Below are 24,060 nucleotides of genomic sequence, written 5' to 3' on the forward strand. Positions count from 1 at the left end.
CGGCTGACACTACACAAAAGTAAGTAAAAAATGTTTTAACACTTGGAGACATGTGATATTCTCATATAAAGACATCTTGCCTTTCTGATATTTATTGTTGATTCAATTTACATAACATAACGTGTATTTGAAAAGCGCACGTATCACCCAAGTGTATCAAGGCGCAAAAAAGATGCACATGCAGCTATAGTTCACTCAGACAAGGACCAAAGAGAGGTAATAGATGCAGGGATTAGAAACCCGCCTGTATGCGTTACATCTGAAACAGACAATATGAATACAAATATTACATCTACTAATGGAAGTAAAGCTCCCTTATCCTTTGACCTACCCCCTGAATGTGGGGCCTATGTGGCATCTTGGTAAATGTGCCTAAATTGGGGAAAGATCAGTGGGAAGACCATGTGGCACTTAAAAATAAAACCCTACACTGGTTGTCCAACAATTGTGGCTTCCCATTGGAGGGTGCAAATCAAATACTGCTAACGCAACGAGTGGGATGGATTGGCTCCCTCAAGAAAAAATTTGAGGGAGACTGTATCATTATTAATTTTAAATCCCCAGCATGGGCAAGGAACACCTTAGCAAATACACCCCCCCACCATTTCATTGGGAATATAACATGACTCTTTTGTCACTAGGATATTTCTCCAGACATCTTATGATGAATTCCAACCAGTGAAGGACTATTTATAACCCGAATTCTAACAACCAGTTATCCCACCCAGTACTGCCACAATTACACCTAAGCATTCCCACATTTAACAGATTCCATATATATTAGGGTCTATGGAGGACAATGACTGACTGAAGTCAGAGGAGGGTATACCATCTAAATTTGACCTGACAGGGAGTCGGGCAGTTACAGCTTATAAAGGGGATAGAAAGGACAGTCTATTGAGTGCCCCACCAAGGGATTGTTTGGATTATAATGATCTAAATGTAAATTGGTTAGAAACCAAGAAAGCCCGTTACCATTGTCAAATCCAGGGACGCCGATAGAAGATCCAATATTATCTAGCATTGAAATGAGAATTTTAATACCCAGGACTCAACTGTTATGTCTCCATTAGTTAATGAACATAAAGGTTATATATTTATGACATGGAATATAGCAGGTCTTAACAGCAAATGAAATACACCATTTTGGGAAGACCTTATAACATCAAATTATGATATAATTTGCTTGCAGGAGACCGGATATAGAACCCCAATTTTGTAGAAGGTTACACCTCAAATTGGATTGAAGCAGTTGAGACCACTTCAGGAAGGGCAAAGGGTGGCCTCCTGATACTTGTTTCTAATAAACTTGCTGAATGTAAAATCATAAGTTGTACATCAATAGATTCTAACTGTCAATCAATGAGACTCAGTTTTAGTAGGGGAAAAGATTCGCTTTTAATTAACTTTTACAACAATAATTTCACAAATAATACAGGAAGTGCGATTCCCAAAATAGAAATGGATATGGACAGGGTAATAGCAAAGCTAAGTAGGCAAGTGGTTATTCTTTGCATGGGAGACTTTAATATTCCAATGTGCCCACTGGCCCACACTAAAATCTGTGGCTTCATAAAAGGCCAAACCCCAGATGAAGCTAGTGATCTTATGCATTTCCCCCATGATGAATATGGTACATCATTAAATTCTCTGTTAACTAAATATGACCTTGAACCTTTAAGTTGCACCACGAATAGGAATAATATCATATGCCCAACTTTTACTGGCAGGGGTGCTTCTTCAACTATAGATCATGTTTTCTTATCGCATAAGCACGATTATACTAACTTATGGATCACGGAACAGGTGGTCAGTGACCATAATAGCATTTTGTTATCCTGGTTATGCTGGGGGAATAGGCAACCTAACAATCCAATTTTTATTACTGATATCGTTCCAATAAGACAAAATGGAATGAGATTAAAATGGGCTGGTGTTGAGCCGAATAAAATTCAGAAGGAAGAGATTGTAAATTGCAAGCAGGAAACTGTTTACTGTTTAAGTGAAGAGGCTAATTCAAGGTCCCGGATTTCTTATTTTTTAAAGATTAATGTTTTTATAGAAGGACTCTTCACCAAGAAGTACAGTGCAAAGAAAAAGACACATAAAGGCTGGTTTAATAAGAGTTGTACTCAAGACCTATATAACCTGAAGATCGCGTTAGGAACTAAGCCCCGCAATAAAGAGCATATTAGAGACCTACGTTCCAACTATAAATGCATTATTGGGACCTGGAAAAAAAAATTGCGAAATGAGGCTTCGGACAAATTTAGTTTAGCGGCAGCCACAAACAATAGTAAATTGTTCTGGGAGACTGAACTTCCCCTTCCTAAAGGATAATAGTCAACCAGATCAAACCTCGCATGTTAACAGTGATGCTTGAATTAAACATAATACATCAATTTTTAACCCTGACAGGATTGATTTTAATTTATCACCCGACTTTACCTGGCCGAAAATACCCTTAATGATAAACTTAGAGGAAGTCTATGAAGGGCTAGCGGATAGCAAAGGAGGTAAAGCTTCAGGACCTGATGGGGTGCCCATCGATCTACATAAGAACGGAATGGATCTATGGGCTCCTATATTAGTAAAGATTTTTAATGCTGCAGTAGAAGGCCAGTTTCCGCTCACATGGGGGCAATCATTAATTATCCCCTTGTTTAAAACAGGTTCCAAATCAGAGGCCTGCAACTATCGACCTATTTCACTGCTGAACTCATCACTTAAAGTGATGAGTAGGGTCATGTTGAAAAGACTTGAAGTATGGGCCGAAGAAAATAAAATTCTCTCCCCAGCCCAATATGGGTTTAGGGCCGGTTTGGGTACCCTGGAACAGTGTGTTAATTTGGATTTACTAATCAGTAAATATACACTGGCCAAAGGGGGCAATTTGTTTTTTATGTTTTGCGGACCTTAGTAGCGCTTTTGATCTTGTGGACCATTCCATATTGTGGCAAATATTGCTGGATAATGGCGCCCGAAAGAAATTGTATATTTTTTGGCAAGGGTCTACGAGAAATTGTCTAGTAAAGTGCGCTACGGCCCAGCAGGTGAATGTACCCCTCTGTTTAAAGTTAAAAGAGGCATCCGCCAGGGTGTGTACTCGCCCCATTTTTGTTTTCATTGTTTATTATTCAGGTGGATGCAGTACTAAAACAAATACCAGCGGATGCCCCTTTGATTGAGGGGCAAGATGTCCCAATTTTATTATACGCAGATGATGCGGTTTTATTATCATGCACCCCTATTGAACTCTAGCATCTTATTGATAATTTTACTTCTTTTATTAATGACAGGAAACTTAGAATTAACAAATCCAAGACTTTTGTAATGTCATGTGGAAATAGAGCAACGAAACTTGGAAAGGCCTTTTATTTAGAAGGAACAACAATGCAATCAGTTAAATCCTTTTGTTATCTTGGTGTTACTATTGCAGAAAATGGGAAATGGTCACACGAACATGTTAACATCCGCCATAAAATGGGTAGGAATACTAATAGTACCTTTAGATTCTCCGCAAAAGTGGGAGCACGAAGAATTAAAGATATGGTAACTATATATAATGCCAGATGAGTGTCTTCTGCACTTTATGGAGCAGGAATTTGGGGTCACCACCAGGATCAAACATTACAACAAGACGAAAATAATTTTTTTAAACGCTTGTTGAGTGTACCACCATCGGCTTCCACAGAACTAATACACCAGGAAGTGGGTCTAAATTATATTTCAGATTTGGCAACACTTCGTCCTCTTTTATTATGGCGTTCTATTTGGGCAAAAGACGAAACTGCATTTACGCAATGTATCATCAAAGACTGTCTGATGCTCGACGACTGTCTACATATTCCCTAGCTGAATTACATTCATCACTGGTATGGTCTTTTATTTAATTGTAATATCCTTACTGTACCAGAATATGTGGCCACAATTGCTAAAAGGGAGATCAGGGAAACATTTTGGGCCTATAAACGGGAGACAAGAGGAAGTTAATTGAAGTTACAACCTACTGTTGTATTTTATCAACAATTGAATCTTAAAACTGGTGTCCAATTATATTTAGATGGGCTAACAATAACCTCACATCGTTTTGTCTTGACTCGTTCAAGGATTGGGATTCTTAACCATCTTGTGGCATTTCCAATCATGAAAAGGAGCACTAGTTTACTGTGCCCATGTGACAATATGTCTAAGCAAAGTTCCTGTCATTTTTTAATGTTTTGTAAACTTTACCATTAAGGAAATTTTATTTAAAACCGTTGTTTTTTAAATATCATATCCGATCCACTGATAACGCTATGAAGCTAGTTTCATCATTGGAAAGTTGGGATGTCTGTTTTTATGTGGCTAGTTATATTTTAAAATGTATTGCTGCTAGGAAATCAATTGTCCTATAAAGCCTACTAGACCTCGAGTCCCCTTTCATGGCAGCTTGCACTTTATGCTTAAATTTGCACAAATAGACATTGATTCTGCATGTGATATTGTTTTGCGTAATTTGCACCTAACCTTGTAATGTGTAATGTGTTAATCACTGTAACTGTGTCTGCAAGATGCATTAGTCAATTTATTCATGTCACTTTTTTTGCGTAATTTGCACATGATATATAATGTCAATTCCTGCTAAATGCCATAATAATTGTTTGATATGGCTACAACCATAAAAGGCTTTATTATTCTGCAAAAATCTACAGGATAAATATTGTAGGATGTTGTAGGATTTAAGCATGTATATAGCAAGCACAAGACACTTTATTGTGAAATGTATTCATAAATCGAATATTGTTATTTTTTTGTACATATCAGCTCCTCTTGTCAAATACCTGCTAAAAAATTTGAAATGTAATGATGGTGGCAATTTATCTATGTATTTTATGTATGCTTATATGGTTGTTGTTTAAACACCGAATAAAAGCTTTGAAAATCAGATGTTTATTATTACTCAACTCAATTGTACTCATTTTATCGACCTCAGAAGAATGAAAAGCTGAGAGGTCCTGCCAGGATTTGAACCTGTAACCATGAGGTCAAACACCGGCCCCTACAGTGGATGCATTAGTCCACTAAGCAACCAGACTTTGATTCAGATCCACATTGTTGTAACTCTGATCTTCGGGCTGGGGTGTAACAAGAGAAATCAGTCTTGCATAAAGAATTAAGGTCAAACCATTTAAGAAAAAACAAAATCTAGTTTACTGATTTGCAGTACAAACACAGGGAAAACGTGCAAAGTATCTGCAGAATGAAAACAATGACCAAAGTAATACTGGGAACCATCAGTAATTTTAAAAAGCAGTGTATGCAAACAGGATCATCATTTAATGATCCAAAATTAGGTCAGTTGGCTACAAAGACAAAGCTCAACTTCCTCCCAGAGGCTCAAGTGCACAGACTCTAAGCACGTAATACGAGCCTTAAAAAGAATAGAGGGTCGACTGCAAATCTATAAACAAAAGCAATTCTGTATAACTGTAGTTACAGGTTAGTAACTCTTTTCATATCCAGCACTTGAGCCTTCATAGACTTACATGCTTGCATCACAAATAGCATAGCAGCTTACTGTAGGAAGCTGGCTATGTGAGGTATAGTGTGCACAGAGTCCAGTGGAACCCCAAAGATAGGCAGAGGTGAAAGTAGATAGCACCTTACTCTCTATACGAGGTAGTGTGGGCAAGCAGTAAGGCTTCATCAGAGGGTAGTGTTCAGCATTTGTTGTATACACTCAATCAGCAAATGACTGCACGCACTCAAAGACTGAAATTCAGACCAATTGGTTTTGTATAAAAAATATTCTCTTAGTTATTATATTTCCTAGAACCAAGCAGGCTTGGAACAGGTAAGTGATTTATACTGTGCAGTAATAATACAGTTTTGAATTGCAGTTCTATATATACTTTAGTTTGGTTACAGTAGAATTACTGGTAATGCAATACTTTGAAATATTGTACATATACTTTGTAGTGACTTTTCAATAGGATGTCAAGTAAGAAAAATGCGACTTACCCAGTAAGCATCTGTTCTTGGCATGTACAGCTGGAGATTCATATGCGTTAGCATAGATCCCCATCTGGTGTTGGGCTCGCATGTTTGCACTTTATTTTTCTTCGAAGAAAGGTTTGTAGTTACGAGGTAGGTGACTCCTCTTTCCGGTGATAGTGTGCATGGGCATCCAATCTTTCCACGTTCGTTTTTGCCATAAAGGGTGATGATAGAGTTAGTAAGAATAGAAAGATGTCCATGAATGTTGTATCTAAGGAAGATAATACTGCAGCAGACAAAGGTACCTGGGTGGGTGCATATGAATCTACAGCTCTACATGCCAAGAACAGGTGCATACTGGGTACGTAGCATTTTCCGTTCAAGGCATATGAACTGTAGATCATATGCGTTAGGTTAGACTATATAGCAGTTATCTTCCCAAAGGTGGCTGACCTGTATCTGCTGCAGTAGTTTGAAAAGGTGTTCTTAAGACAGCCTGGCCCACGCTAGCTTGTTGCTATGCATGCACATCTACACAGTAGTGTTTTGTGAATGTGTGAGGTGTAGACCAAGTTGCAGCCTTACAGATGTCATCCAAGGGTATATTCCCCAAGAATGCCATAGAAGCCCCTAGTTTGCATGTGGAATGAGCTCTAGGAGGCATAGTTAATGTGCGTTTGGCTTTAATGTAGCATATTTGGATGAATTTAACTATCCATCGTGCAATGCCAGTTTATTGAAATGGTATTGCCTTCATGTGGTGGTGAAAAAGCAACAAAGAGACAACTTAAGGTAAAATCTTTGGATTGGTCCTAAGAAACACTTTGTTGTGATGAATTTGTAAAAATGGTTCTTGTATGGTCAGTGCCTGGAGCTCACCAACTCTTCTAAGAGATGTGATGACTATAAGGAAGGCTACTTTCCAAGTGAGGAACTGTAGTTCACATTTGTGCATAGGCTCAAATGGTGGGCCCGTAAGTCTTGTAAGGACAATATTAAGGTTCCAAACTGGAGAGGGGGGAATATCTCTTTTGAGTCCTTCCATGAATGCTTTGATAGCGGGCACTCTAAACAAAGACAAGAGTTGTCTGTTTTGTAGATAAGCTGCTATTGAAGAGAGATGCAATCGTATAGATGTGTATGCTAAGTTATAGCGTTGTAGGTGTAAGAGATTGCAAATGGTGTTTTGAATGGTAGCATCTAATGGATTGATTTGATGGTTTGTACAGTAAATGACAAATTGCTTCCATTTTGCTGCGTAGCATGCTCTTGTGGTAGGACGTCTAGCTTCTTTAATGCCATTCATGCAGTCTGGCGGGAGATTAAGGTAGCCAAACTCTATGATTTCAGGTTGAGTTGCGTGGGATCTGGATGTCTTATCTCTCCAGGGTTCTGAGTGAGAAGCTAGGCTGAGAGGTGTAGTTTTTGATGGGGAACTACAGACAGCTCCAAGAGGGTTGTGAACCAAGGTTGTCAAATCCATGATGGAGCAACTAGGATCATTGTGAGTGAATGCTGGTGAAGTTACCGAACCACTAACGGAATGAACGGGAGAGGCGGAAAAGCATAAGCAAATGTCCCTGCCCAGTTTATCCATAGCGCATTGCCTGTGGACAATGGGTGTGGATACCTGGACGCAAAGTTTGGGCATTTTGCGTTGTGGTCTGTGGCGAACAGATCTATTTCTGGGTAGCCCCACATTTGAAAGAATGGGAGGAGAAATTGAGGATGTAATTCTCATTCGTGGATCTATTGTTATTTACAACCGAGCAGATCTGCTATCTGATTGTCTACTCCTGAAGGTGTTCGGCAAGGAGATGTATGTTTTGAGGTATGGCCCATTTCCATATGCTTTGAGCTTGTTGTGATAGCTGTAGGGAGTGTGTCCCTCCCTGTTTTTGTATATAGTACATTGCTGTCATGTTGTCGGTACAGTCTAGGACAGCTTTGCGTACTAGGTGGACTTAAAAGGCTTTTAATGCTAGAAAAAATTGGCAGTAGTTCTAGATGGTTTCTGTGGAACGGTTTTTGTTTTAGAGTCCACATGCCCTGAATGGTAGGATTTTGAAGATGAGCTTCCCAGCCGGTGAGCGATGCATCTGCTGTTAGCAATATTTGTGGAACCGTGTTGAGGAACGGCCACCCTTTTGAAAGGTTTTGTGTGTTCCACCACTGAAGAGAGCACTGGGGGCTATTGACGCCCAACACCAGATCTGTTAATAGGCCTTGAGCCTGGTTCCACTGACATGCTAAACATTCTTGCAGAGGACACACTTGGAGTCTTGCATAAGGAACGATTAGAATGCAAGCCGCCATCCTCCCAATTAACTGCAAGAACACTCAGGCTGGTAGTGAGTGTTGAGGTTGAAATTGTGAGATTACTGTCAGCATGTTGCGTATCCTGACTGGGTTGGGGTATGCTAGAGCTTTGGAAGTGTCTATTGTAGTTCCTCAATATATTTGTGTGTTGGATGGTTGGAGGTGGGACTTGGTGAGGTTTACAGTGAATCCCAAGTTGTGAAGCAAATGAATCATTTTGTGTGAATGTTGAACACAGCTGTGTTGTGTATTGGCCTTTATGAGCCAATCCTCCAAATAATATAACACGTGAATGTGTTGTCTTCTTAAGTGAGCTGCAACTACTGGTAGATATTTGGTGAAAACTCTGAGTGCTGTGATTACCCAGAACGGGAGGACTTTGAACTGATAGTGTTGACCGTCCACCACGAACCTGAGATATTTCCTATGAGCGGGGTGAATGGGAATGTGGTAGTAGGCGTCCTTTAAATCCAGAGTGGAAAGAAAGTCACCTTGCTGGAGCAATGGGAGCACCTGTTGGAGGGTGACCATGTGGAAATGATCTGATTGAATGTAGAGGTTGAGCTGTCTGAGGTCTAATATTGGCCTGAGAGAGACGTCCTTTTTTGGAATCAGAAAATAGAGAGTAAACTCCTGTCCCCTGAGGAGGCAAGGAGACTGATTCTATAGCATGTTTTTGTAAGAGTGAGAGAACCTCTTTTTGTAGGAGGGTGTGATGTTCTAAGGACATTGCACAATGTTTGGGAGGAATATTTGGGGGAGTGGAGGTAAGTTCCAGGCAATACCCATACTGGATAATTTGTCCTACCCACTGGTCTGTTGTCTGGAATTCTAGACAGGTAGGAACTGTGAAACGACCCCTGACAGGAGTGAAATGTTCGGGGATATGGGAGGGAAGTCTCTGGTGGAAGGGGAAGTTCGGGTGGAGTTACCTCTGCCTCTTCCCCTAATATTTCCTCTGTATTCTCCTCGAAAATATCCTCTGGAGGAGGAAGAATGGTTGGGACATTTGTGAAAGGAGGATGTATTTTCTGGCGCTGTTGTTTTTGAGCCACCCCTGTAAAAGAAGCAACAAAAGGAGCCTCTATTAGAAGGTAGTTGCAAGGCCCGCATGGATTTGGCAGTCTCTGTGTCATTTTTCATTTTTTCTAATGAAGAATTGACTGTTGGCCCAAAAAGATGTTCCTGATCAAAAGGCTGATTAAGTCTGGTGTTAATTGCACGAGATGCTGTATCAGCCGCATCGGGGTGCATTTTATAGAGGTGTTTGTAATAAGCTTACCCTCTGGAATGAGATTGGGAGCTTTTGATTTGTAATGTTCTGGTAAATGCTGCTTTCGTTTTTCAACTCGTCAAAATGAGCTCTATCATAACTCGCTAATAGAGCTTGGGCATTGGCAAATCGCCAATGATTAGCAGCTTGTGATGCGATTCTTTTGCCTGATGCGTCTATAAGGTTTCACTCCTTGTCAGGAGGAGCGTCGCCTGTAACTTGTGAATTCGCTCTCTTGCATGCATTAGAGACAAGAGAGTCTTACGTGCATCAGAGACGACAAGAGAATCTAAGGTTACCTGTTCTCTCATATAAACTGGGTCTGTAGGACCGGCTTTATCCAACCTAGTCGTAATTATTCTAGCCCTAACAGGGGCTTTGAAAACCTTGTTGCCGTGTTTTATCAAGCCTTTGGCATGGGCAAAGTACTAGTGGATTTTTTGAGGGATCATTATGTAGTTCCACCCCATGGTACTGTCCAGCTCTATTAATAAGCTGTGCGAAGCCAATATTGTCATCGGGTGGTGACGGTCTGGAGGGATATACATCAGGTATGATCTGGCTCTTTATCATAATCATCCAAGGAGTCTGTGTCCTGTGGTATGCTGTCCTCCGTGTCATCCCCATCCTCGTCCCCATCATTGTCATCGTGAAGTTGAGGTGAGATAGGGGGTGGTGGTGAGTTTGATGGTGAAATCAATAAGTTTGGATTAATAGGTGGAGGAGAGGGAGGCTTATATGGGGGAGAGGGGTTTGTACCCAAGTCTTTTTTTCTTCTTAGCTATATGGTAGTCTTCTGGAAGATCCAGCTTCCGTTTTTTAGGAAGTTTTACTTAGAAGATCTCCAATTTTAGGGTCAATATGTACTTGTTTTTCTTTTGGATCCAAAGGGTCTTCTGTCTTCTAGAGGAAGTTCTGTGGATGGGGTGTCTTTATCCTTTTGTTTTGATTCAGAGGGCTTTTCAACAGGGGTAGTCTATGAAGGTTTAGAAGGAACTATTTGTTTTTTGAGCTCAAAGCCCTTCGGTGCAGAATGTTTTGGCTCCGAAGGTTTAAGTTTTGCCTGTTTCAGCTCAGAGTGTTTATCTTTAGTGTTTTTTCGGCTCCGAAAGTTTGTCTTTGGATTGTTTCGGCTCCGAAGCTTAGGGTTTAGCTGGTGCCGGCTCCAAAGCTTTGGGCTTAGCTGGTGTGGATTCTGCAGATTTAGATTTATGTGGTTTCGGTTCTGAGTCTTTTGGTGCCGAAGATGTTTTTGGTGCAGACAGCGAATCGGTGGGCACTTGCTTGGTCTTGGGTTTCAGTGCCTAAGATGTAGGTTTGGCACCGGAATGGGGCCGGCTCGATCCAGAGACGGAAGCCTTATGCTTATGTTTCATAGCCAGGCCCGAGGGCAAGGCATCTGAAACACTTTCACTGTGTCGACCTGGGCCGGATAGTGAAGGTGATACTGGAGTCTTTGTTGTTTTCGTGGGCACTTGGGGCTCATTACTCACTGTTCGTTGAGCCGGAGTGACATTGAAGTTGTATTCCATGTCGGAGTCGTCGGCTTCAGACACAGATATGTGTTCTTCTTCCTCGGCGCTGGGCTGTTGGAATTCAGACTCCTCTCCGAAGATGTCTAACACCGGGCTAGTGCCGAGTCTCATCTCGTGACTTCAAGCCAGACGGTCACGAATGGTCTTCGATCGGAATGATTGACAGGCCTCACAGTTGATTTCTTCATGCTCCAGGGATAGGCAGAGGTTACTGTCTGTGTGTGGGAACTTCGCACCACATCCGGGTGCCAGAGACTATAAATTAACTCTCACCACGACTTGCACAGGAACAGACAGTTGTCTTTTTCCCCGACTCCATCTCCAAAGTACTGAGAGTCCGTTATATAACTTGACTCACGAGAACCTCAAAGGGGGAAGGGGGAATGGAGAAAGTAACAAACAAAGAAGAGACTGCTCCAGAATGTTCTTGCTTGGCTTCCTAGGTCTCGTCTATTGTCTGATGAATCCCTTGGAATCCTAATGCATTAAAAGATAAGACATCAACACATTTCCTTTCCTTGCTATCTTATCTATAAATGATTTCTTTCTAGATCTTATCAAACATTCCAGAACTAGTGCTACTCTTCTGTTTTTTCCTGTTAACTTGTCTCTCTAGAACTTTATCTGCAAAATAGTTTACATATATGTTAACCTTTGTTTTCTCTTCTTGATATTTATATCTATTTTTATTACTGTTCCTACTCTTATCTTCTATAGAGAACTGAAGCTTGATCTATTTTTATTCATAACATCTTCTTAGAAAGATTTCCTAATACTCCTTGTCTTGCAGATTTGCTGAAGGGGAACCTTTCTACTAGGTAAGTACGGTTTCCTTACATTTATTGTTTCACCCAACTTAACTATTATTGTTCACTATTAACTTCAATAACTGTACAAGTTCAATTGCAAGTCCTCTTAGTCACTTATCTGTATCTCTTCGTATTTGTTTCTTCAGGAAGCTTAGAGCGCTAACTCCAGCTGACAAGACGCAAGCGCCGACTCCAGCTGACAAGACGCAAGCGCGGACTCTGGCTGACAAGACGCTCCACGAACTCAAAAACGTGCCGAAGGCTTGAATGACGCTCCGGTAATCCTCTTCTCTGAGACTCATGTTGATTTTAGGTACAAGATAGTGGAAAAAATAGAGAAGAAAAAATGAGGAGTAGAAAGGGTCTAAAAATATATCGACCCAAGGTAAGGGATAAACGCAACGCTGTGGACTGGGGAAGGGACGCTGTGGAGAAGGGAAATGACTAAGGACTATGGAATGGAGCAGAAACAAAACGTTACTGCCTCCTCAGAAACTCTGGTGAAGTGCGCACTTGCGTTAGTGCTTCACCAGCTGTCAGGGTTTGCCAGCAGACTAACAACTAGACCGCCGTCTCGTCTTCCGAGACAGCGGCCATCTTGGAATTCGGCTCGCGAGTTAGGATACTCCAGCGGCGACTCCAAGGTGAACCCACAGTTCCAAATATACATACAGAGTGTTTTCTTCCGGTCGGAATTCGGGTAAGCCTGACACAGGGGCATTTTTTAAATGAAGTCCGTTACATGGACTGCTGGCGTAGTCGGGGCAGGTAGGCTTCACGGCCTGCGTCGAAGTTGTTGTATTTAACGATGCGCATCAAAAGGGAAAAAGCGATCGAAAACAATACCGTTAAGTGGTAAGGATTGCGGGTCAAAAGGGTCCGAAGAAGATACCAAACCAGAGCGCAGCAATATACATCCGAACTTGATGGCGGAAAAAAACAATCTGGGGATGGAGTCGATGCCCATGCGCACTATCACCGCAAGGAGTAGGCACCTACCTTGTGACTTCAAACACTCCTTCGAAGAAATATAAAGTGCAAACATCCGAGCCCAACACCAGATGGCGATCCATGCTAACGCATATGATCTACAGCTCATATGCCTCGAACATTACTTTACAGATTACTTTTCTTACACAGTGTAGTATACCTGGATACTGCACTGGGACATTTCCCGTAAACAGGCAAGTAAAAGCGTTTTAGTTATTTGGATACAGTTTTAGAGATATTCATAGATTTTCTAACTTCACACTTAGAACCTTTTTCATGGAAAAGAGTCAATGTTTTCATATGGGAGAAAATAGTGTTATAGGTTCAGAGGTAAGTACATTGTTGTGGGAGTTGGGTTTCTGGGGTTAGACTCAGGGGTCGCCTAGGGTAGAGGATGCACTCTCAAAGCATCCTAAGCTGCACTACGGCGGCCGGGTGCAGAGTGCGGAGGCCTAATGTTATCCAATAGGGATAGGGTGGCTGCGTACGAGTAGGCCACAAGGTTGTGGGAGCAAAGCTCCTGGACTTAAGCTCAGGGCAAATGGGGATTCAAGTTAGCACCAAAGGGACACCCTCAGCGGCACTAGGGCAGCCGAGTGCAGGGTGCTGTTTCGTCGTCGGGTGTCTGTTACTTTCAATGGGGATTCTTCGGTTTGCAAAGACACCACTTGGAGAGGTAAGTTGGGCTGCTGGAGATTGGCTAGACATCGTCGGTTGGGCCACCCAAGGCCGTGGAGAATGGGTGTAGGGGTGTCTTTTAGGGTCGGATCTTCTTACCAGTTCATGGTCGCGGTGGAGGGACCTTCTGGATTGAGGCTGCAGGCGTCCGCTGGAGGCAGGTTAGGGATCGCTGGATCTCAGGTCATGATCGCCTGGGAGACCTCCTCGTGGTGTTGGGCCTCTTGAGACTTGCGGATTTTGCCAGAGCTGAAGTCTGTGGGTGAACAAATACGGTGTTCACAGGAGACAGTCTTTTCTTTGGAAGGCAGGTTGCTGGCCACAGGACACATCAGTTTCGCTTCGGCAGGTTCGAGAAGGCGACAGGCCGGTAGGGCTGGGGCCAAGTCAACGGGTGTCCCTTCTTAGCTTCGGCACAGCTGTACGGTCCTTCTTGTAGTTGTTTCTTGTCTGAGGAGGCAAGATTTGGGGGTGCCCGTAAACACTAGATTTAGGGGTGTTACAGGCAAGTAAAGGTTGGCACCAATGGGTCCCTTCCTTGGGGTGGGTACACCCCTATTATGCCAACCTCAGGGAGCATATGACTCACTCTGGTTGGCTGCATCCCCCCCCAACTGCAAGATGGCGGGGACAGAGTTGTGCTTCACCTCGCCTCCCCCACCTGAGGGGTAGGGTTGGCAATGGTGGGCGCACCTCCCTTCCTTACTTGGGTTTTCCCGCCGCCTCTCCCACCAAAAGTGGGGGTTAGTTCCTGAAAGCAGCAACAGGCCTGGGGAAACTCACAAAGGTGGCATGCCTTTGAAGCTTCCCCTTTATGGGCCCTGCCCATCCCGGGGGAGGAGGCTGAGCACCTGGTCCCAGGATGTGCATTGTTTCAGGCCCCAGAGAGCACCAGGTTCTTGACCCACGGGTCCAGAAACATGTCTGGTGGTGGCAGCTGAAAGCAGCCACTCAGCTTGGACACTAGTATTAGCTCGTTTTTCAGGGGGCATCTCTAAGATGCCCTCTGTGTGCATTTTTCATTAAATCCCACACTGGCATCAGTGTGGGTTTATTATGCTGAGTAGTTTGAAACCAAACGAATCAGTTTTCAGTGCAGTCATTATGTTACTGTAGAGTTTGTAATGAAACTCCCAGCGCCATGTACTCTTAACGGCAGCACTGCACTTACAATGTCTAAGAATTGACAGACACTGTAGGGGTACATGGCTCATGCACCTGTATCCTCACCACTGGTATAGTGCACCCAGCTGGAAGGGAGACTGATCTATGCCAGCGCAGTGGGTTGTAGGCATGGCACACAGGGATGTGTGGCATGTCGACTGTTCACTTTGTTCTGCATTGAAAATCACAGCCTGCAAAGGCAGTGTGTTAGTGAAAAGGTACAGGGCCTCTAATGGTGGCGCAATAAGTGCTGCAGCCATTAGAGGCCTACCCTGGTCACAGTGCCAATTAACTTTGGTCTACAATGCAGTTTTAGGTAAAGACCATAGGCCCTGGGTACCTGATTAGCAAGAACCCAGGGAACACTCACACCAGTTCAGCAAAAGTGGGGTCAAACATGCAGAAAGAAGGCACTTTCTCATACTTACAAAAACCAAGAGAGCGCTGGGAGGGTTCTCACTTAGTGAAAGATTGTGTAGCACTGGCTTTCAAGCCGCTGTCTCAGACTTGGAATGGATATCCAAGCAATAGTGCTTAGAAATGTTACATATACAGCATACGGAACACCATTAAAGAGTACTGTAGTGACCGCCATGCCTCTTTTAAAGTAAGCTCCCACTGTGTTATAGAGGCCTACCAGCCTTGGTATAACAGGCCAGGCCGAAAAAATTCAGAAGGACATATCTTGTTTTGATACAGAGATACTTTTATTCTTGATGTTAAATGACAAAACGTTGGTGGAATTACGGAAATGGTTTGTTCTGCATATGTAAATTCAGCTAATTAGAGTATATATTATATGAAATCTTGAAGACCCATGATGAGTGGATTCCAGCTGTGCAAGTCTTCCCAGAGGCAGAATTTCTCTCACTTCAGAGAGTAAGTTTTATAAGTAGAATCAGCCTCGCTACCTGCAGTGAATTGCAGCAATATATTTAATTATCTGAATTCTATGACTGAAGTAGCAAAGCAGTTAATGGAGTAGACATACTGCTCTTTGTTCTAACACATGACTATGGAAAGACTGTTCTTGTTGGTTCCAGAGCACTTTGTTGCCAGCTAATCAATAGGAGTGTTCCACCTTTTAGGAAGGTAGCTGTTAAATTAAGCTGTGGTTTTTTAATGTGCGGATCCTGATTGCAATATTATGGTCATCCAAAATCCATTTCTGATTGGATTTATTAATACAGGCTTGTCTCAATGATTGTTGACTGTGCCACAGACGGTCTGTATTAATTTTAATGGTCTGCAGTCTCATCCTCGTGCGATCTAGCAGGTGTTGGCCATCAAAGGGCACATCCAGGTCTGAATGATATGCTAAGTTTGTAGTATTTGAATAGTTCAAACATAGCCAAAAAGACAGCGGGTGCTGTATAGGGCCAATGGTAAGCATACAGTCAATGAGTGACTTGGGAAGGAGTCGGTAATTGGACCACTTTGGTGCCTTTGTGTACAGTATAATACACATTTTTGCAACAGCAGGCTATACCGATTTAGTGGAGGGCTGCCTAGCCGTCAGAATAACATTACAGACTTCGGGCGGAAGGTCAAAAGCCACAAACTGCCGCCACTCAATCTCCACGCACGGAGGCGTAGAGCTGACAGGTTCGGGTGGAGAACCCTCCTCTGCTGCTGCAACAGAAGTTCTTCCCGAAGGGGCACACTTATCGGAGGATCGACAATGATGCTTAAAAGCTCTGGAAACCAGACTCTCCTTGTCCAGTCCGGCGCCACAAGGATGACTTGGGTCCGGTCGCTAATGATCTTCTTCAGAACCCTGGGCAGGAGTGGTATGGCCTGAGCTCCACTCACGAGACGCGTCGCCAAGCGATAGCCACCTTGGAAACTCCAGCATGCAGTACTGCTGACATTGTGAGTTTTCTTCAGAGGCGCACAAATCTAACCAAGGTTCTCCCCACTGCTGAAAGAGACCTTGCGCCACCTCTGACTAGTGACGCCATTCGTGATCCGCTAGACATCAACATCTGACATAGTCTGCCCTGGCGTTCAGAGAACCTGCCAGGTGTTGAACCACCAGGGTTATGCCCTGCTTTTCCAGCCGTGTCCAGAGACGCAGGGCCTCTCTACAAAGGGTCCACGACCCCACTCCACCTCGCTTGTTGCAGTACCACATGGCGGCGGCGTGGTCAATGAACACCTGCACCAAATTCCCCTTGACAGAGGAAAGAAATGCTTTCAATGCCAAGCGACTACCTCGGAGCTCCAACAAGTTTATGTGGAGCCCGGTACCCACCAGAGATTAGTGACCCCTGATCTCCATCTCTCCCAAGTGGCCAACCCATCCCAGCATCGTCGAATCCGTCACGATTGTGTAATCTGGTTGGGAAGGGAGAGGGGTCTGCCTTTGACGCAATCTCTGTTTGTTAACCACCACTGCAGATCCTTCGCAGTTCCTTCCGAGATCTGAACCATGTCGGTGAGATTTCCCTGATGCTGTGTCCATTAGTGCTTCAAGTCCTACTGCAGAGCTCGCATATGCCATCTCGCATGTCTTACCAACAGAATGAAGGAGGCCATGAGGCCCAACAGCCTCAGAGTCAACCTTGCCGGAATCCAAAATAGAGGCTGAAATATCGGAATCATAACCGAAATATCCCGGATTCGCTGCTCGGTGGGATAAGAACGAAACTGCATTGAACATCTCTGATGAAAGAGAGCGTCTGAAATCGGGTCAGTTGTGACTTCGGCATGTTTATAGAGAACCCCAGCGAATGCAGGTGGTCCACCGCAGTCTGAAGTTGGGAGATGATTGAATGGGTCGAGGACGCCTTTAACAGCCAGTATTTAAGGTAGGGAAAGACTGCAACCCCTAACTTCAATATATTACAGCGAGGTTATCCTTGAGTACATACCGCTGGAAAACAATACATAAAAGAAATGGTGTAAGAGCACCAGGACAGTGGACGAGTCATGATGAGAGGCACCGTAAACAGGGGAGAGGGACGGGTCAAGCAGGGGGGAGCAAGAACGGGGGCCAGGCTACTCACTGACCTGCACCGGAGCACGGTACACTAAGTGCTCGTAGCCTACCTTGAACTGCAGTTAACGCCAATGGCCCGGCAGGGTGGGAAGAAAACAAGTTACTTACCTGTAACTGTAGTTCGCCAATATTGGAAGCTTTCAGGATGAAATGGAAAAGGTTCTGTTTGTGGTGCCAAAGATATAAAATTCATCCTCTGAATTCGGCAGCGCATGGGATTATTCCATACATTTTACTTTTAGCAAAATCGGGGTTTGATTCAAGCGTCTATAAAGGTACATTTAGCCCCAATATCACGCTACAGAAGAACTTCCTCAGGACGGTCTCTATGGTCTGCAAGAATCATTAAACAATTCATGAAGGGATTGTTTCTGGTTTTTTCCTCCAGTAAAGCCTTCACCACCTCTCTGGCACTTGACATTGTTCTTTCTCAATTAATGAAGCAGCCCTTCGAGCCAATACACAGGATAGATCTCAAATTCCTATCGTGGAAGTGGCGCTTCTCATCGCACTCACTTCGGCCAGGAGAGTGGGGGAATTACAGGCGCTCACGATTCAAGACCCTTTCTTACAATTTAAGGAGGACAGAATGATTCTCAGAACTAACCCGAAGTTTATTCCAAAAGTACCAACTGACTTTCATTTGAATGAGCCACTAGTTCTAAAATGGTTCTTTCCTCAACCAACAGCGGCGGTGGGAGAAGCGGTACTGAGAAACATTATCCAGTAACGGTGAGACCTCTTTTACATCCCTCCGTCCTTTTTTATTGGTTACAAATGCAAGTTCAATATGTATAGAAAGATGAGGTCTTAAGTAACAATACTAGATCTGCATTTAAAAATAAAAAAAATGTGCTTTATACCACTGCTCTCTGTTCTGAAACAGGCATGTGAATCTAAGAAAACTCCAATACTGGAGTAAGAAAACAAGTTACTTACCTGTAGCACAAGTTACTTACCTACAGTAACAATATAGCTGTTAGACACATTAGTTAGTTAGATTCCTTACCGTAGAATAACCTTGGCGTCAGACAGGAACCAGAAAGTTTTCGCCAGCAGTACCCCAGCACGTCGGTAGGTGTCATCTGCGGCTCCGCGTCCGTCGTCGTGATGACATCGGAATACTTACACGCCGCCTTCACGAGCAGACGTCAGTCCTTGTACATAGCTTTCCGCGCCAGGAACGCAGAGCCGTGCAAGAAACCGACACTGGTGAAATGAAACTAGGGCCCTCTAAGGGAGATACCTTAACCCTAGATATCGATTCGCAGTACGGGGAGGATGGGTTGGGCAGTAAGGAATCTAACTAACTAATTTTTCCTACAAATATATCGTTACCAAAGGTAAGTAACTTGTGCATCTGAAAGAAATACGTTAGTTAGATTCCTTACCTTAGAATAGATACCCCAGCAATACCAACTCAGGTGGTGGGTCTGCTAACAAAGATCACACCAGAAAGTCCTGGAGAACGGAACGGCCAAAGAAGCCATCTCTCCGGACTTGACTGTCCAGGCAGTAGTGCTGAGCAAACGGGTGCAGCGAGGCCCACGTAGCTGCCTGACAAATGTCCTGCAAAGGGGCTCCCCGACCCAGGGAAGTAGTAGCCGCCGTGGCCCGAGTGGAATGGGCCCTAAGCCCACAGGAGGCTCCTATTTCGCCACGGAGTAACACCAATTGATGCACAACACGACTCACCGAGAGATGGACGCTTGTGCACCGCCCGACCCTTCTACGCGCCCACGTAGCCACCCGGAACTGTTGTGTGCGGTTGAGGTAAAAGAAGAGCGCACGTTTTGGGCCCAGAAGGTGGAGCCTCTCTTCCTCTTTCGAGGGATGCGGAGGCAGAAAGAAGGTGGGCAAGGAGATGGACTGCCCGATGTGAAAGGCAGTAACCACCTTAGGTAGGAAAGAAGGATGAGTCCTCAGAACAACCTTGTCTGGATGGACTGAAAGGAAAGGAGGTTTAGAGGAAAGTGCCTGGAGCTCACTCACTCTTCTGGCAGAGGTGATAGCAACCAGGAAAGCAGTTTTGAGCATCAGTAAGACTACGAGGACAATTGTGAAGTGGCTCAAAGGGAGCACACATCAAATAAGTAAGAACCAAGTTCAAGTCCCACTGAGGCATCATGAAAGGAACAGGAGGGAACATGTGCGTGATGCCTTTCAAGAATCTATTTACAACAGGGGACTTGAAAAGAGAAGGCTGATCAGGAAGCCTCAAAAAGGCTGAAATGGCAGAGCCCTTGATAGTGCCCAGAGCCCTGCTGGGCCAGAGACAGAAGAAAGAGGAGAACCTCTGAAAGAGGGGCAGAGAGTGGATCCACAGCCTTTGCTGTGCACCATGCCACAAATTTGTTCCACCTGCAGGCGTATACCGTTTTTGTGGAGGGTCGCCTGGTTGCCAGAATAACATCACAGACTTCAGAAGGCAAGTCAAATGGCCTCAACTGTTGCCGCTCAATCTCGAAGCATGGAGGTGGAGACTGGACAGGTTCGGGTGGAGGACCGTCCCCTGCTGCTGCGATAGAAGGTCCTAAGAGGCAGACAAATCGGGGGATCGACTGACATACTGAGTTGCTCGGGATACCAGTAGCTTCGTGCCCAGTCCGGAGCCACAAGGATGACATGGGCCCGGTCGCGCCTGATCTTCTTCAGCACTCTGGGCAGAAGAGGTATAGGCGGAAAGGCATACAATAGACCGCAGCTCCAATCGCGACGAAAAGATTCTCCGAGCGAGTGCCGCCTTGGAAATTCCAACACGCAGAACTTAGATGTTGTGCGTTCTCTTCGGTGGCGAATAGATCTAACCAAGGCTCTCCCCACTGCCGAAAAAGACCTTGTGCCACATCCGAATTCAGACGCCATTCGTGATCCATCATGCACCGTCGGCTGAGTTTGTCCGCCCTGGCGTTCAGTGAACCTGCCAGGTGTTGAACCACCAGGGTGATGCCATGTCCAGAGGCGCAGAGCCTCCTGACAAAGGGTCTACTACCCCGGCCTGTTTGTTGCCCTGTTTGTTACAGTACCACATGGAGGTGGTGTTGTCCGTGGACACCTGCACTACACTTCCCCGGACAGAGGGGAGGAATGCCTTTAGTGCAAGTCTGATCGCCCGCAGCTCCAGAAGGTTGATATGGAGCCGGGACTCCGCCGGAGACCAGAGGCCTATGATCTCCGCCTCTCCCACGTGGACCTCCATCCCAGGAGGGACGCATCCGTCACCATTGTGTGCTCCGGTTGGGGAAGGGAGAGGGGTCTGCCACTGACCCAATCACGGTTCGTGAGCCACCACTGCAACTGACTCGCAGTGCCCTCCGAGATCAGGACGTGGTCGGACAGGTTGCCCTGATGCTGTGCCCACTTGAACTTCAGGTCCCACTGCAGAGCCTGCATCCGCTACCTGGCGTGATGTACCAACAGGATGCAGGAGGCCATCAGCAACAGGAGCCGCAGCGTCAGCCTGACCGAAACTCGGGATAAAGGCTGAAAGATCAGAAACAGAGTCTGAATATCCCGAATCCGCTGCTCGGGAGGATAAACCCGAAACTGCGCCGAGTCCAAACCCGCTCCGATGAAAAGGAGCCTTTGGGAGGGACTCAGGTGTGACTTCGGCACGTTGATGAACCCCAGCAAGTGCAGGACATCGGCCGTAGTCTGGAGGTGGAAGGTGGAGGTGGAGCCCGCCTTCAACAACCAGTCGTCGAGATAGGGGAAGACTGGAACCCCTGTTCTGCACAGATGAGCTGCGACCACCGCCATCACCTTCGTGAACACCCGAGGGGCACTGGTGAGGCCAAAGGGGAGCACTGTGAACTGAAAGTGCTCGTAGCCTACTGTGAACCGCAGGTAGTGCCGATGAGCCGGCAGGACGGGGATGTAGAAATAAGCGTCCTGCAAGTCCAAAGCTACCATCCAGTCTCCAAGGTCCAGGACAGCTAGGACCCGAGCTAAAGTCAGCATCTTGAACTTCTCCTTGCCGGGGAAGCCGTTGACGCTCCTGAGGTCAAAGATGGGGCGTAGGCCCCCTTTGCCCTTCTTGGGAACCTGAAAGTAGTGGGATTAACAACCACAACCTACTTCTGGCCCATGAACGGCTCAGCACCCACCTGTCCTAAGTGATGGTATGCCAGTGGAGTAGGTGATGGCGAACTCTGCCTCCCACTGGCGTTGAATGGGCCTGAAAGCACAGACTAGGAGGGCTTTGAGGCGGATGCTGCGGGGGTGGATGTGGACTGACCAGGCTGTTGTCCCCCGGCACCGCCACAGCGGTTCCCACGTCCGCGTTAAGGTTAGTTCTGCGGCCTGTGGCTGGACGAACGTGTGGGGGGTGCCGCTTCCTTGGCCACGAAAGGGATGAAAAGCAGAAGTTTGCTGGCACTGGCCTGACAAGCCCACGGACTTGGCCGTAGCCCTGGAGTCCTTGAAACGCTCAAGCGCACTGTCTGCTTTGTCGCCAAAAAGGCAACGGCCATCAAAGGGCATGTCCATGAGCGTGTTCTGGACATCCCCAGAAAAATTGGCGGACCTCAGCCAGGTGTGGCGACGGATCGCCACCATCGTGGAAATCGCTCTGCCCACCGAGTCGGTGGTATCGAGTCCACATCGGATGGAATCGTGCCGCATTTCGCACCTCAGCAAGAGCCTGGGTGAGTAGTGTCTGGGCCTCCTCGGGACACTGAGGCAGCACGTCCGTCACCGTATCCCACAGAGAGTGGGTGTAATGGCCCAAAAGGCACGCGGTTTCAATGGACCGCAACCCCAGGCTAACTGAGGAGAACAGTTTCTTCCCAAAACTGGTCAAGCCTTTTGGATTCTCGATCCGGAGGAGCAGACGGGAAGGCGGTCTGGGACGTAGAGGCCTGGATTACCAGACTCTCGGGGTGGGGTGGGTGGACAGGAAGCAGGGGTCGCCCGGAGCCGTGCGGTGGCGTCGGGCCACGTTCCGATCCACAGGGGGCACTGTGGAGGGCCTGCACCATGTGCCCATCAGAACGTCAGTGAGGGCCTCGTTGAACTGCAGCATAAGCTCCGAAGAGTTACTGGCGTTTGAAGCACCTCAGTGAGGCGGTTAGTGCTCACGGCCGCTGCAGGGAGCTCGAGCGCAAGGCCTTGGGCGCCTTGCGCAACACCACGCTATATGTATGTGACGAGGGGGACCCGGACTCGGGCCCTCCTGGTTTGCCTATTCATGTGTCCCCTCTCTTTACACAGCACACGGACTCCTGGAAGACAGAGGACGTGGTCAGATGCCATCCCTTGCCGGATTATGAGGACCCATGTTGCTTTAAGTGGGCGGACCCAGACCTGGGACCCGCCCTCAGCAGATCGGTAAAACCCGGGCCTGAACATGCACAGGTGTGTGTTACACCCGGAGGTGGAGGAGAGTGGCGTGAGGAGATCGAGGACGGAGCGGAGTGCAGAAGGAGCGAGGACGGAGCGGAGTGGAGAAGGAGCGAGGACGGAGCGGAGTGGAGAAGGAGCGAGGACGGAGAGGACTGGAGGAAGATCGAGGACGGAGCGGAGTGGAGAAGGAGCGAGGACGGAGAGGACTGGAGGAAGAGCGAGGACTGAGCCGAGTGGAGAGAGACCGAGGAGCGGAGAGCGAAGGGGAGAGACCAGGCGAACTCAGGAGCCAAGGGTACCGGAGAAAGATCGGAGGAGGGGAGAGACTGCAGCGACACGCCAGGAGGCCAACGTGAAGGCGCATCGCCCAGCCACTCTTCCCGGGAAGTGTGGCTAGGACAGGTACGGTCTCGTTTCCTGGGTTGGGCGGGACGTAAGCGGGACAAGCCACCTTGACCCGTACTGTGCACGTAATCCCCACCATTCCCCTCACTTCACCTCACGAATAGCGGGGTTTATAGAGTGCACGTGTGTTCCCTCACACCCCCTACCCTGTCTAAGTTGTTTCAGGACAGCCCATTAATATTGGTCTCAGTTTTCTTTTTTCTGTTTCTCTGCTGACTTCTACCGGCCCGCGAGTAACGACGGCGGAAGCCCGGACTACACCTCCCAGAAGACATCGGGAGTTGAGAAGGCGGGGATTAGTACGAGAGGTTACGGAGGACGCTGCCAGTCCCCTTCCGTATTACCGAGTCCCTGTTCAAAAGAGAAAACTGTATAAAGCAATAAAACTAGCCCTCCCTACAACACCGGTGTCTGTGGATTTGTTTGGTAAACCACCCGAGTCCCCACAATGTAGCACCCTCCTCTGTAGCCACGGAGGGAGGATAGATGAACCCAGTGTCTGGTGACATGTCAAGACCACTGGCCTCCCCTGGCTCCTCTGTCCAGTCCTGACTTAACTGAAGC

The 24,060-nt window shown here is 46.1% G+C and overlaps 1 protein-coding gene across 9 annotated transcripts in view; it reads right to left on the reverse strand.

The window, feature by feature from the left end:
- The window catches only part of KAT7 (lysine acetyltransferase 7), a 707,790-nt gene that overhangs the window by 93,479 nt on the left and 590,251 nt on the right, over nt 1–24,060 (reverse strand). The window lies entirely within an intron of this gene.

Source organism: Lissotriton vulgaris, chromosome 5 (assembly GCF_964263255.1).
Source record: "Lissotriton vulgaris chromosome 5, aLisVul1.2, whole genome shotgun sequence".
NCBI lineage: Eukaryota > Metazoa > Chordata > Amphibia > Caudata > Salamandridae > Lissotriton > Lissotriton vulgaris.